Below are 12734 nucleotides of genomic sequence, written 5' to 3' on the forward strand. Positions count from 1 at the left end.
ATGGAAAGGAAAGTTTGCTTTATTTCAGATGCTGGCAACTGGTGGGGGGGTTGAACTCCCTCTGCCCTCTCCCACCCCCACCCCCCACTGACAATCAGGGGCCAAGAGCAGTTATAGACAGAGGGAGAAACAGCAGAAACAGGCGGACTATGCAGGAACAGCACAGGCAGCTCGGACAGCCACCTTGAGGTTGGTCAGCAGCGGTCTGACCACCGTTGTCCTCATCGCTTTAGGTACAATTCATCTTCAGTTCCAGGGCTCGTTCCCATCTCTTTGAGGCCAGTTCTCAGAATTGTGGCAGCTTATGTCGTGGCTACAGTTTGGTCATCATCTGGTGGGGGTTTCAGTATCTACAAGACAGCTCATAGGCTACAGCTCAGAATATTATCTATAGTCCTTGAGAAGGAACTAAAGGTCCTTGACTCTGCTTATTGACTAAACTATTACTATTTGATCTCCTCTGACTGTTTTCCTTTGCTTCTGCATTTTCTCACTTCTCTGATTAAACTTATTCTTTGGCTAAAATTTTTCCACAGCCTAAAGGCAGGCTGAGGACACGGGAGGCAAGAACCATAGGGTCCTCCTCCACTTCACATGAAAAATAGGAAAAAACCCAGATGGGAGAATGCTGGTAAACCGATTTGCCCAATAATCAGTGGTGCTTAGAACAAAGACAGCATTAAGGTAAGAAGAAAACGTTGGCATGTAAAAGAGAAAAGCCAGGGACAGGACTGTGAAGTCATTGAATGAAGAGGCTAGATTTTTGTTCCAGTAAAAGTACAGAACTGCCTCTTACAAATGGTAAGTTGTATAGATCTGCAAATAACTGCTCTAAGGACATGTTTAGAGGCCCGATCCTAAGCCTCGTCTTCTCCCTGGCTATAAAACTCAGGTTTAATTGGTTAGTTGACTTCATTCTGTGTGATCATGATATGATAAATAAAATTAAATGCCACAGGAAAGAAAACTCAGAACCAGATATAGAAATCCCTCTTGGCTTACCTAAATTCAGCAGCATGACTGGGTAACATTAGTTATCCACCTTTTAAGCCATCCTTCATCACCCGCCCCGCCTAACAGCCCCCCGAAAGAGCTTATATTTTTTTTAAAGTTCTTTTTTCTTTTAAAAGTTTTTATTTGTTTATTTTTGCCTGTGCTGGGTCTTCATTGCAGTGTACGGGCTTCTCATTGTGGTGGCTTCTAGAGCATGGACTCAGTTGCTCCACAGCACGTGAGATCCAAGATGGGGGATTGAGCCTGTGTCCGATAAGTGGATTCTTATCCACTGCACCACCAGGAAAATCCAAAACTGTATTCTGAATCTATGTCTTCTGGAAAACTGCCACGCTTCCAACTCGCTCAGTCACGTCCAACTTGTTGTGGCTCCTCTGTCCTTGGGATTCCCCAGGCAAGAACACTGGAGTGGGTTGCCATGCCCTCCAGGGGATATTCCCGACCCAGGGGTCGAACCCACGTCTCCTTCAGCTCCTGCACCGCAGGCAGGCCCTTCACCACTGAGCCATCAGGGAAGCCCAAGAACTGCCATAGCTTTAGCATGTAAGTAGTCCCCCAAAAGTGTCTTTTAGCTAAGCCTAAGGAGAACACAGAATGAATTTTATTACACAGGGTTTTCCACTACTGATAATACATTCTAGACTAAAGTATATGTGTGTACTTTTTTTCTTCAGGTTACATAAGTTTTCCTTGCAAAGAAGAGGATGAATCCTCTAAAAATACACGGCTTTGTTCACATTTGGAGCAAGAGAGAAAAGCTCTTGTGGAAACAGTGGACGGAGAGAAGTAAATTAGCCTGGCAGTCATCTTCAACTCTGAAGGATTTATCCGGGTTTTTCAGCTCAGCAACAATATTACAAGTGTGGTCCTTACACACTGTGGAAAGAGACAAAGCTGTCTGCCTTTAACTCTGCAAAACAACAGCTGCTTGTTCATTAACAAATTATCCTACAGGGACCTGAACAGTTCAAGGCCTTTCTGGACGCAGTCTGTCAAAACAAATCCCAGCCACCCATGAAACACAATCGTGATTGGGGTGTTTTTGGTGGGAGGAACACACAGAAGGAAACGGACAAAACTCCATCTCACCAAGTCCGTGACAAGCCCTGCGATGCACCCTTTAATACAGAAAAAGCAAAGGAAACTCTCTCCCCTTCAAAGATGACTTTGTTCAAGTCACCAACACTTGCCAGAACAGGACTCTTAGAAAATCAAGGAACAAAGAGGGAAAAAATGCTATCACCTGGTCGAGAGATGAATGAAGGGTCTCTGAAAGAAAGCAACCCTGAACTAAACAGAAATTGAAGACCGATTCCTTTGAGTATGCAGAAGGTAACAAGGATGAACTGTGGCATTCAGAAGGTCAAGAAAAACAGAAATTCAACCTGTGGATCTACATGCAAGACCATCTCTACTGAAAATGCCAATCTAGCTCAGACTGTTGTTTCAATCCAGGCTCTCTCTTGCAAAACAGGTTTGGAGTTTCCATCAGAACAAATATATAGCCAATGCGACCTAAGATGGGATGACTTTGACACTCACCCAGAATTCTGGCAAGGGTTCCCCAACGTGGGGAACACCTGTTACATGAATGCAATTTTACAATCACTGTTTGTGATTCCCTCATTTGCTGATGACTTACTCATGAAGGGCATATCGTAGGAGAAAATTCCCTTTGTTGCTTTTATTACGTGCCTGACCCAGCTACTTGCTTTAAAAGATATTTGTAATCTGGAGGGCAAGAAAGAGCTACTTGTCAACATCAAAAATGCTATTTCAGCCATCACAGAGACTTTCTCCGGCAAGGTGCAGTACGACACTTATGAGTTTTTAGGATACTGTTTAGAGCAGCTGAAAGAAGACATGGAAAAATTAACCACCACTTTGAAGACTGAGCGGAAACCGGGGATGGCAATTCACCTTCACAGATGTATGCGGATAACGCTGCCTGCCAGACACTTGTTTGTCCTGTTGTGGCTACCTTTTGAATGGCAGCGCTGCATTATCTGTAAAGCCTGTGGACAGGTTGTTCTCAGGACAGAGGCAAGTCATTATCTTTCTATCAACCTTCCCTAAGAAACGAAACGACAACCATCCTCTATTCAGAATTCTTCTGATCTTTTCTTTAGGGCAGAAGACCTTGAGTGTAGCCGTAACAAATGCACCCATGAGACATCTGTTGCAATGCACAAATTCAGTAAGCTTCCCAGAGTGCTCATCGTCCGTCTGAAACGCTATAGCTTTAATGATGCTTGGTTGCTAGTGAAGGATAACCAACCAGTTGCTATTCCTAAAGTTTTAAACTCATCTTCTCATTGCAGTGAGAGCACCAAGTTACCTTTTCCTATACCAGTAACACACCTCCCGGGGACTCCAAAATGCTAGAAGTCTTCGAGAGAAGGTTTCTGAGATCCTCACCCCATTGTCATCTTCAAAGAAGTTGGTCTCAGAATCCAGTGATTCCTTGGCAAAGAATGCTGAACCACTAATGTTCCGGAAGATCGTTGAAGGGTCAAGCCAAGAACAGCAGCAGGGAGACCTGGAAAATGGTCCTTAACGGAATATAACAGCTTCAGAAATGGCAGAAAAGGAGCTGCCGGCAGCTGACTCAGGCATGGATCAAGAACACACATATCTTATGATCTGTGAAGATGCAAGAGAACCTACTAGCAGCCCACACCACGTCTCAGAGAGGCTCAGCTCCAAGAGGCGCCTGAAAATCCGGACCTTAAGAGATCTGAGAAAGCCAGGCATTCGTAGAGCAGATGTGGGCAGTGTCACGGAGTCCACTGAAGACTTTTATAGGCTCATGAAAACAGGATTGTAGAAAGATTTCAAGGCATGGCTGAAAAACTGCAGAAGTGCAATAGGAAAAGAATTGTCAAGGAATTCCCCTGAAGGGAATCACCTCCAGGCGTCAGGGAGCTGGGTGCCCAGGAATACACAGAAAAGGACTTCCAGGATCATCAGAAAGATCACAGGGACTCCCTCGGTGCTTTGGGTTCTGATACGAACCCTGGAATTTTAGACAGGGAGGACACAGAAACTGAAGCCAAAGGGTAAAAGGAAATGCCTACCAGCTCATCCGTGTCATCAGCCATCTCGGGAGCCCCCCAGATTCAGGCCATCACATCAGCGATGTTTACGACTTTCAGAAGCAGGCCTGGGTCACGTACCATGACCTACTAGTATCAGAAATCCAAGAGTCCGTGATGCAGGAGACTAGGCTTCACACTGGGTATGTCTTCTTTTGTATGCACGATGAGATCTTTTTTTTTTTTTTTTTTTCACGATGAGATCTTTCAGGAGCTGTTGAGAAAGGCAAGGAATTATCACTTAGAGTGGAGATAGGGGAGATCCCTCAAGAGGCCTAAGAAAAAGATGACTGGACTTCACTGGTGCCTCAGTGGATAAGAATCTGCCTGCCAATGCAGGGGACACAAGTTTGATTCCTAGTCCAGAAGATCCCTCATGCTGCAAAGCAACTACGCCCGTGGGCCACAACTGCTGAGCCTATGTTCTAGAGCCTGGGAGCTGCAACTGCTGATGCTCAAGCGTCTAGTGGCCACGCTTCACCGCTAGAGAAGCCACCGCAAGGAGACGCCTGCTCACTGCAGCTGGAGAGGAGCCCCTGCTCACCGCAACGAGAGAAAGCCTGCTCACCACAACAAAGACCCAGAGCAACCGAAAAGTAAAAATAAACAAAAATTTTAAAAAGAATGAGGTTTAACTTAAAAAAAAAAAAAAAAACGGAAAGAAAGAGATGACTCGCACAAATCTGCTTGCCTGCTTCACCCAGCCCCTCTTTCTCTGTGGAAGGAAGATTCTGAACTCTACCCAGAGATGAGAAGACAAGGAGCTTGAGAGTGAAGTTCAAACAGAAACTTCTCATGGGAAATAACCATGCTAACTCTGCAGCAGACCCCGAAGCTCAAACTGAGATGGGTCGTCCAAGCCTGTAAGATTGGAAAATCGCTTTTTGTGTTACTGGGGTGGTTTTCGAAATGCTGGTCCTGCCGTGGCAGCAGTAGCAGGAGGCTGGTTAGAAATGAACCATCCTGGATCCCGTTTCAGACCAACTGAATCAGAAACTGGGGGCGCGACTCAGTAATTGACAGAGATCTGGTGTTCCAGAAAATACAAGAGCCGCTGCTTTGCTGTGAAGAGTATCTTCATATGTTTCACTAGTGTATATATGAGTTGTTTGTTTTATGTAAAAGATTTTTTTTTTTGCTTTACGTAAAGGATTTTAATTGTGTGTTTTCAAGTTCCTCACACGCATGCATACCTTTCCGTTGTAAATGTGTTAAAATAAAAGCCCAACCAATACATGTATCATTGACTGGGCTTCACAAAGTTTTGTGACTGATTACTGGTAAAATTTGCTATTTTACAGTACAATCAACTGTATTTTTACATTCTTCCAGGAATTGCAGGGAAATAATTAATGGGAAATTGAGTATATTAAAAAATTATATGAGGTTGATTTTGAAAATTCAAAAGCATCTTAAAATGTTGCTGAAGTTATTAATATGAATAAGACTATAAATATTCATACATGCATAACGTAACCTAGTAGCCAAGGCTTAAACAGTCTCACAGTACTGAGTGTCAGTAGGGCATAGGAGTAAGGCTGTGAAAGTTGAGAGGATTTTGTGAGTACAAAGAGATAAAGTCCTGGTGAGGAAAAAAATAACTAATCCTGGTGGGAAATTCCCTGGGGTTCCAGTGGTTAGGACCTAGGGCTTTAACTGCCAGGGACCCAGGTTCAGTCCCTAGTTGGGGAACTAAAACAAAACAAAAAAAAAAAGGAAAAAAAAAATCCGGTGATGTATAAAATATAGGACAAGTTTACACAGTTAGATGCAGCAAAGAGGAGGTGGGAGGAAGCAAACAGAACTATGCACAAGGGTTTTAAAAGTATTATTTTTAGCATTTAAGGGGGAAAGACAGAAAGTACTGTATAAAAAAGAAACACATTTTTTTAATTTAAAAAAAGAATTAAAAATAAAGGAATTTTTAAAAAAGAAACAGAAACATGTCAATAATTCCACTATTAGTATTTTTGTGTTCTCTTCCAATCCTGCATACATAACTATGAAATATAAATTTGTTTACACATAATGTCCAAAATAATGTGCTTGTCAATGTGTTACCTCACCTACTTAGCTCTCTCTACTTCTCACATGTGTGTTTGACCTTCTTGGGCATCACTGAAGGGCAGGGAAAGCAATAAAAGCAATAACTCTGTAAGCCTACTCAGGCTTAAAACTGAGAGGGTAACAGGCAGGAAGGCCAGGTCTCCAAACGGAGGACATAGGCTGCAAGTCTCAGACATTCTTCTCTCTCTTAAGCGGCAGGAGGAAACAAACTAGCAGTATTTTTTCCTTCTCTATATAAATGTAAAAGGAGGTTTCTCTTAAAATACTGTGTTGCCATAATGACACCTGGTTTCACCTGAAGTTAACTATTCTCAAACCTTGAGTTAACCAATGCATTTTTCTTATGGAAATGTTTGTCTTAAGCTATGTTAATGTACTGTGCATTTACCCCAGACTCTGTCTTCAAGTCGTTCCGCCTAATGGCTCAGAACCTACTTGACAAACCAGTATGTTATACTCAGATATGGTTCCCCTAATCTATGTAAACGAAACTATTTGTATGGTAATCTGCCCTTCTACAAGATTCAAGACAACCGTTTTATGGCCTGGGATGAATCATCTGGTGCCAAGATTATCCCAAAATGCATCTTATGGATTGGGGGCCTGGTGCCATTCTGAGTTTTAAGACATTCCTCACTGCTAGTGACTATATAACATCCAGCTGAAGACTAGCAGAGGGGTACTCTTTCTGCCCCCTTCTGATGCCTATGTCAGAAGCTTTCTCTATCTCCTTTATACTTTAATAAAACTTTATTACACAAAAGCTCTGAGTGATCAAGCCTTGTCTCTGGCCCCAGATTGAATTCTTCTCCTCTGGAGGCCAAGAATCCTGGCGTCTTTTTGTTCAGCAACAACCTTTCAGCATGTTGTAAAGCCCTTTAAAAAGTAACAGCCAAGTTTTGTGAATGGAAATGTAGGGCTCAAGTCATATTCTGCTTTCAAAGTCATAACAAGTACAGATGAATTAAAATGAAAAAATAAAACCAGTAACTCTAAAACCCATTGCATTTACAGATGCCACGAGAAGGAAGGCCATCAATTCCAAGGTCAAAGTCTCCTTCACACCAGGATAGCACCCCTGACTCCTGAAACCAAAGGTGGAGTCGCACGTGCTGATTTACGTAAACCAAGCTTGACGGCAGTGAGCTCAAGGAAAACTCCTGGGCTTCGTGGATACCAGAGATCTGCAACATCCGATGATTCCCTGGACGCTTGATTTTCATTTAGCCCCTTTATATATAATGTAATTTCCTCTCTCATGTCCTCAACCATGACTTCCCGAGGTCTCCTAGCTTCCCTCCCAGATCTTCCCTCCACGTCCGCATCCTCCGTCCCTTTGCCTCCAGATCTTCCCTCCACGTCCGCATCCTCCGTCCCTTTGCCTCCAGATCCTCCCTCCACGTCCGCATCCTCCGTCCCTTTGCCTCCAGATCCTCCCTCCACGTCCGCATCCTCCGTCCCTTTGCCTCCAGATCCTCCCTCCACGTCCGCATCCTCCGTCCCTTTGCCTCCAGATCCTCCCTCCACGTCCGCATCCTCCGTCCCTTTGCCTCCAGATCCTCCCTCCACGTCCGCATCCTCCGTCCCTTTGCCTCCAGATCCTCCCTCCACGTCCGCATCCTCCGTCCCTTTGCCTCCAGATCCTCCCTCCACGTCCGCATCCTCCGTCCCTTTGCCTCCAGATCCTCCCTCCACGTCCGCATCCTCCGTCCCTTTGCCTCCAGATCTTCCCTCCACGTCCGCATCCTCCGTCCCTTTCCTCCAGTTATCTTTGCCTTCTTGCACATTTCTTTTCTTCCCCCTCAGGGCACTGTCAAGGGTAAAGAAAGCTCAATATCTGAAAAAGAAAGTCGTGGTGAGCAATCATCTTTTAGTTATTTGTTGACTTACAATGTTGGGTTCATTTCTGCTCGAGTGAAGTGATTCAGTCATACATACATGCAGTCTTTTTCATATTCTTCTCCATTATGGTTTATCCCAGGGTATTAAATATAGTTCCCTGTGCTCCGCAGTAGGAGCTTGTGGCTTATCCATCCTATATAGAACCGTTGGCATCTGCTAATCTGAAACTCCCAGTCTACCCCTCTCCCACCCCTCATCCCCCATGGCAACCGCAGGTCTGTTCTCTACGTCTGTGAGTCTGGTTTTGTTTCACAGATATGTTCGTTTGTGTCATATTTTAGATTACACAAGTAAGTGATACATGATATTTTCTTTCTCTGTCTGACTCATTTCACTTTGTGTGATAATCTCTAGGTCTATCCGGATTTCACTCTTTTTTACGGCTGAGGAAGCTCCAGGAGTTGGTGATGGACAGGGAAGCCTGGCGTGCTGCAGTCCACTCTTTGCTGGGGTCACAAAGAGTCGGACACGACGGAGCGACTGAACTGAATATTCCATAGTATATTTGTACCACATCTTTATCCATGTATCTGGTGATGGACATCTAGTTTGCTTCCATATCTTGGCTGTTGTAAATACTGCTGTTGTGAACATAGGGGTGCGTGTATCTTTTCAAATTATAGTTTTGTCTGACTATATGCCCAGGAGTGGGATTGCTGGATCATATGGCAGCTCTATGTTTAATTTCCTGAGGAATCTCCATACTGTTTTCTATAGTGGCTGTACCAATTTACATTCCCACAAACAATGTAGGAGGGTTTCCTTTTCTCCACACTCTTTTCAGCATTTGTTATTTGTAGGTTTTTTTTTTTTGAGGGTACACCTCATGGCAGGTGGGAATATTAGTTCCCCAACCAGGGATCGAACTTGTACCCCCTGCTGTGGAAGCTGGAGCACCAGGGAAGTCCCCAAGGCAAGAACTGTAAGTACAGGTACAAAGTTTATTATTAGAGACATAGCACAGCAACAAGTGGGAGAGTACACAGAGAAATATTGTGCGTAGCTAAGGCAGAACCAAGGCAGAGGTGCACACCCAGAGAAAGGATGTGGCGTTCTAGAGAGGAGCAGTGCAGTACGAGGCAGTTAGGAGGTCGTTTATACAGGACAGGCCTTCTGGGTCTTTGTTTACCTTTACCCAATGATCTGACTCTTTTTCCACACTGGACCTACCCCAGGACCCTCCCCTGGGGTGCACATGCACCCTTCAGCTGAGATGGATCTCAAAGTGAAGGCTTCTGGGAGAAGCAAGACCCATTATTCAATATTGTGTGTGTTCAATCACTAAGTCCTGAGTCTTTGCAACCTCATGGGCTGCAGCATGCCAGGCCTCCCTCTCCATCACCATCTCCCAGAGTTTGCTCAAACCCATGTCCATTGAGTCGGTGATGCCATCCAACCATCTCGTCCTCTGCCGTCCCCTTCTCCTCCTGCCCTCAATCTTTCCCAGCATCAGGGTCTTTTCCAGAGTTGGTTCTTCGTCCCAGGTGGCCAAAGGCTCATTATGGCCTGGCAATATCCTCTGATATTTTGACCCCATGAAGGCTTTTGCGCACGTGTGGTGCTGGAGAAGACTCTTGAGAGACCCTTGGACAACAAGATCAAACCACTCAGTCCTAAAGAAAATCATTGGAAGGGCTGATGCTGAAGCTGAAGCTCCAATACTTTGGCCACTTGATGAGCCAACTCATTAAAAAAACCCTCATGCTGGGAAAGATTGAAGGCACAAGGAGAAGGGGTGGCAGAGGATGAGATGGTTAGATAGCATCACCAACTCAATGGACATGAATTTGAGCAAACTCAGGAAGGACAGGGGAGCCTGGTGTCCTGCAGCCCATGGGGTTGCAAAGAGTCAGATACAACTCAGCAACTGAACAACATTGTCTCCCTTGCCCCAAGGATGGGAGGTGAGTGATCTCTTAATCTTTTTACAGTGTTTAGTCCAAGTCTGTCCCTGCCATAAAAATGCCCAAGGTCTGGTGATTTACCCTATTGCCATTGCTGGTTTTTATACCAAGGTGTAGATCTTGAGACAGGAGTCCGGTCATGAATATGTAGTCCCGGAGCCCGCTGGTCTCTTGCTTCAGGAAATGTACACAGGGGGCTGCTGATGAATGCAAGGTCCCAGGAGGTGTGAGCAGGAGGCCAGTTGTAAATGCCTAGCCTGGGGCCATCTCCTGGTCCAAGAGCACTCCAGTCACCATCCATAATATAATATTTTGTCACTCAATTTATTGTCTAATCCAAAAATGAAAGTGAAAAGATTTCACCTTATTCTTATCTCTTCCCCCTACTGTGACATCTATTGTGTTCTGTCAGTGTTTAAATGCTAATTTCCAGGTTACAAGAGCTTCCCTGATGGCTCAGAGGGTAAAGCGCCTGCCTGCAGTGCAGGAGACCTGGGTTCGATCCCTGGGTCGGGAAGAGCCCCTGGAGGAGGAAATGGCAACCCACTCTAGTACTCTTGCCTGGACAATCCCATGCATGGAGGAGCCTGGTGCAGGCTACAGTCCATGGGGTCGCAAGTTGAACACGACTGAGCGACTTCACTTTCACTTTCTTTCACTTTCCAGGTTACAAGCTATAAAGACAAGGTAATGGTTGAACCTGGAATCATTTAGGGAGGAAAGGAATGACTCAGAAGACTTACTTGCCCAAGGGAGAGAGGGTGAGTGTGTTCCCATTTAAATGAGGGATGGTTGTATTCTGTGAAGCAGGAAGATGTTTCTGCTGTCGTGTGGAATTCAGCTTTCTGAAGACCTCCATCTCCATGGGTGGACTGTCCACGGCAGAGAGTGAATCTAACTAACACCCGTTTTAATCCTCTTCTAGCTTACCTTCCTGCGTTGCAAAGTCTGGTTAGCTAAAAATGTTATTTTCCAGGCTCCCTTGCTTTTGGTAAGCAGACATGTGTGAGACTTGGAGTAAGATACTGCATGGCAGTGAGCGGCAAAAATGCATGCGGACTTCCCTGATGGTTTGGAGGCAAAGACTCCACACTCCCAATGCAGGGGGCCCGGAATTGACCCCTGGACAGGGAACTAGATCCCAGATGCTGTGACTAAGCCCCAAATAAATGCTGAAAAAAAATACATGAAACTCATGGACAGACTGGTTCCAGGTATCAACTAAAAAAGATGTACAAGGTAAGAGCTATGAGTTAAGTTTTATTGGAGACAAAATGAGGACTATGGCCTGGGAGACAGCACGTCAGATAGCTCTGGGAGACTGCTCCAAAGAGGCAGTGGGGGAAGGTCAATATGTGAGATTTCGGTGAAGGGGGAGCTCAACGCAATCAAGCACTTACTTCACAAAACATTTTCTGCTGCTCCTGAGGAGCTGATGTCACCATGAAGGGATTTAGTGATTTTCTAGATACAGGAGATGCAAGGACTGGGATCATGAAATCAGTTCCTGAAAATATCCAACTATCTAAAGACCAGTGCCATCAATTTCTCTGGCACAGAAAGTGCCTCTCTGTCCACCCTGAACTCCGTTCGAGCACAGAATCCAGTCTCTGCAGAGGCAGATGGTGAATGCCCTCAGCGAGAACCAATCTGTTGTCGGCACAGGAAGCTAGGTGTTCACAGTGGGTGGACTCAGCCATTCTGGGCTTTTTCCTCCTGCTCACAAGAGAGATGAATTATCTCCCTGTTCTCTTGGAAAACAAAGTGAAGGGCGGAGGAGGGCAGAGATTTTTATGCTGTGAAACATCTATTTGTCCCTCTTTCTTTCCCAGCTTTGAAGACTTACCAGGTACTTTCAGTATATTTCTCCTGGGTTGCTAAATGTATTGACTTAACAGATCACGTTCCCAAATAAAAAGCCGCAAATAAATAAATACTAGTATATACTAATACAAATAAATACTACTACTAATATAATCCATCCAGGGCATTTTAGTGATGCAACTATGTTGTTCCATTTTATGTTTATTGTCCCCAATTAGTGATAGTATTTATATTTAAAAAAATACATGGGACATCCCCGGAAGTCCAGCGATTAAGACTTCACACTCCCAATATAGGGGGCATGAGTTCAATCCCCGGTGGGGGAACTAAGATCCCACATGCCCCACAGGGCAGCTGAAATAAATACAATTAAAAATTAAATTAAATTTTAAAAAGACTTCACCTTCCAATGCACGGTGTGTGGGTTCGACCCCCAGTTGGGGAGCTAAGGTTCCCCCATGCCTATTGGCCAAAAAAACAAAACATAAAATAGAAACAATATTACAACAAATTCAATAAAGATTTTTAAAAAATGATCCACGCTGAAAAATCTTTAGAGCTTCCCTGGTGGTCCAGTGGTTAAGAATCCACCTTGCGATGCAAGGGACACTGGTTTGATCCCAGGTCTGGGAAGATCCTACATGCCTCAGGGCAACTAAGCCTGTGCACCACAATACTGGGCCTGCACACCTGGAGCCTCTGCTCGGAAACCAGAGAAGGTGCTGGAATCAGCAGCCCCTGCTCACTGCAGCTGGAGAAAGCCCAAGTGCCACAGCGAAGACCCACCACAGCCAAAAATAAATAAATACATCTTTTTAAAAATCTTTAAAAAAAGAATAAAGAGGTGTATTAATAATAATAATAATAAATAAGTAAAATTTAAAAATGGATACCACAGGTTGTATTCACTAGGAAAAAACTCCATCAG

General features: G+C 44.6%; 2 pseudogenes; both read left to right on the forward strand.

Annotated features, from left to right (window-relative positions):
• Positions 1–1718: 1718 nt before the first annotated feature.
• Positions 1719–2319, forward strand: LOC129632271 (ubiquitin carboxyl-terminal hydrolase 29-like; annotated as a pseudogene).
• An 18-nt stretch (positions 2320–2337) lies between these two features.
• Positions 2338–3571, forward strand: LOC129630773 (ubiquitin carboxyl-terminal hydrolase 29-like; annotated as a pseudogene).
• Positions 3572–12734: the final 9163 nt, after the last annotated feature.

This window comes from Bubalus kerabau, chromosome 17 (assembly GCF_029407905.1).
Source record: "Bubalus kerabau isolate K-KA32 ecotype Philippines breed swamp buffalo chromosome 17, PCC_UOA_SB_1v2, whole genome shotgun sequence".
In the NCBI taxonomy this organism is placed as follows: domain Eukaryota; kingdom Metazoa; phylum Chordata; class Mammalia; order Artiodactyla; family Bovidae; genus Bubalus; species Bubalus kerabau.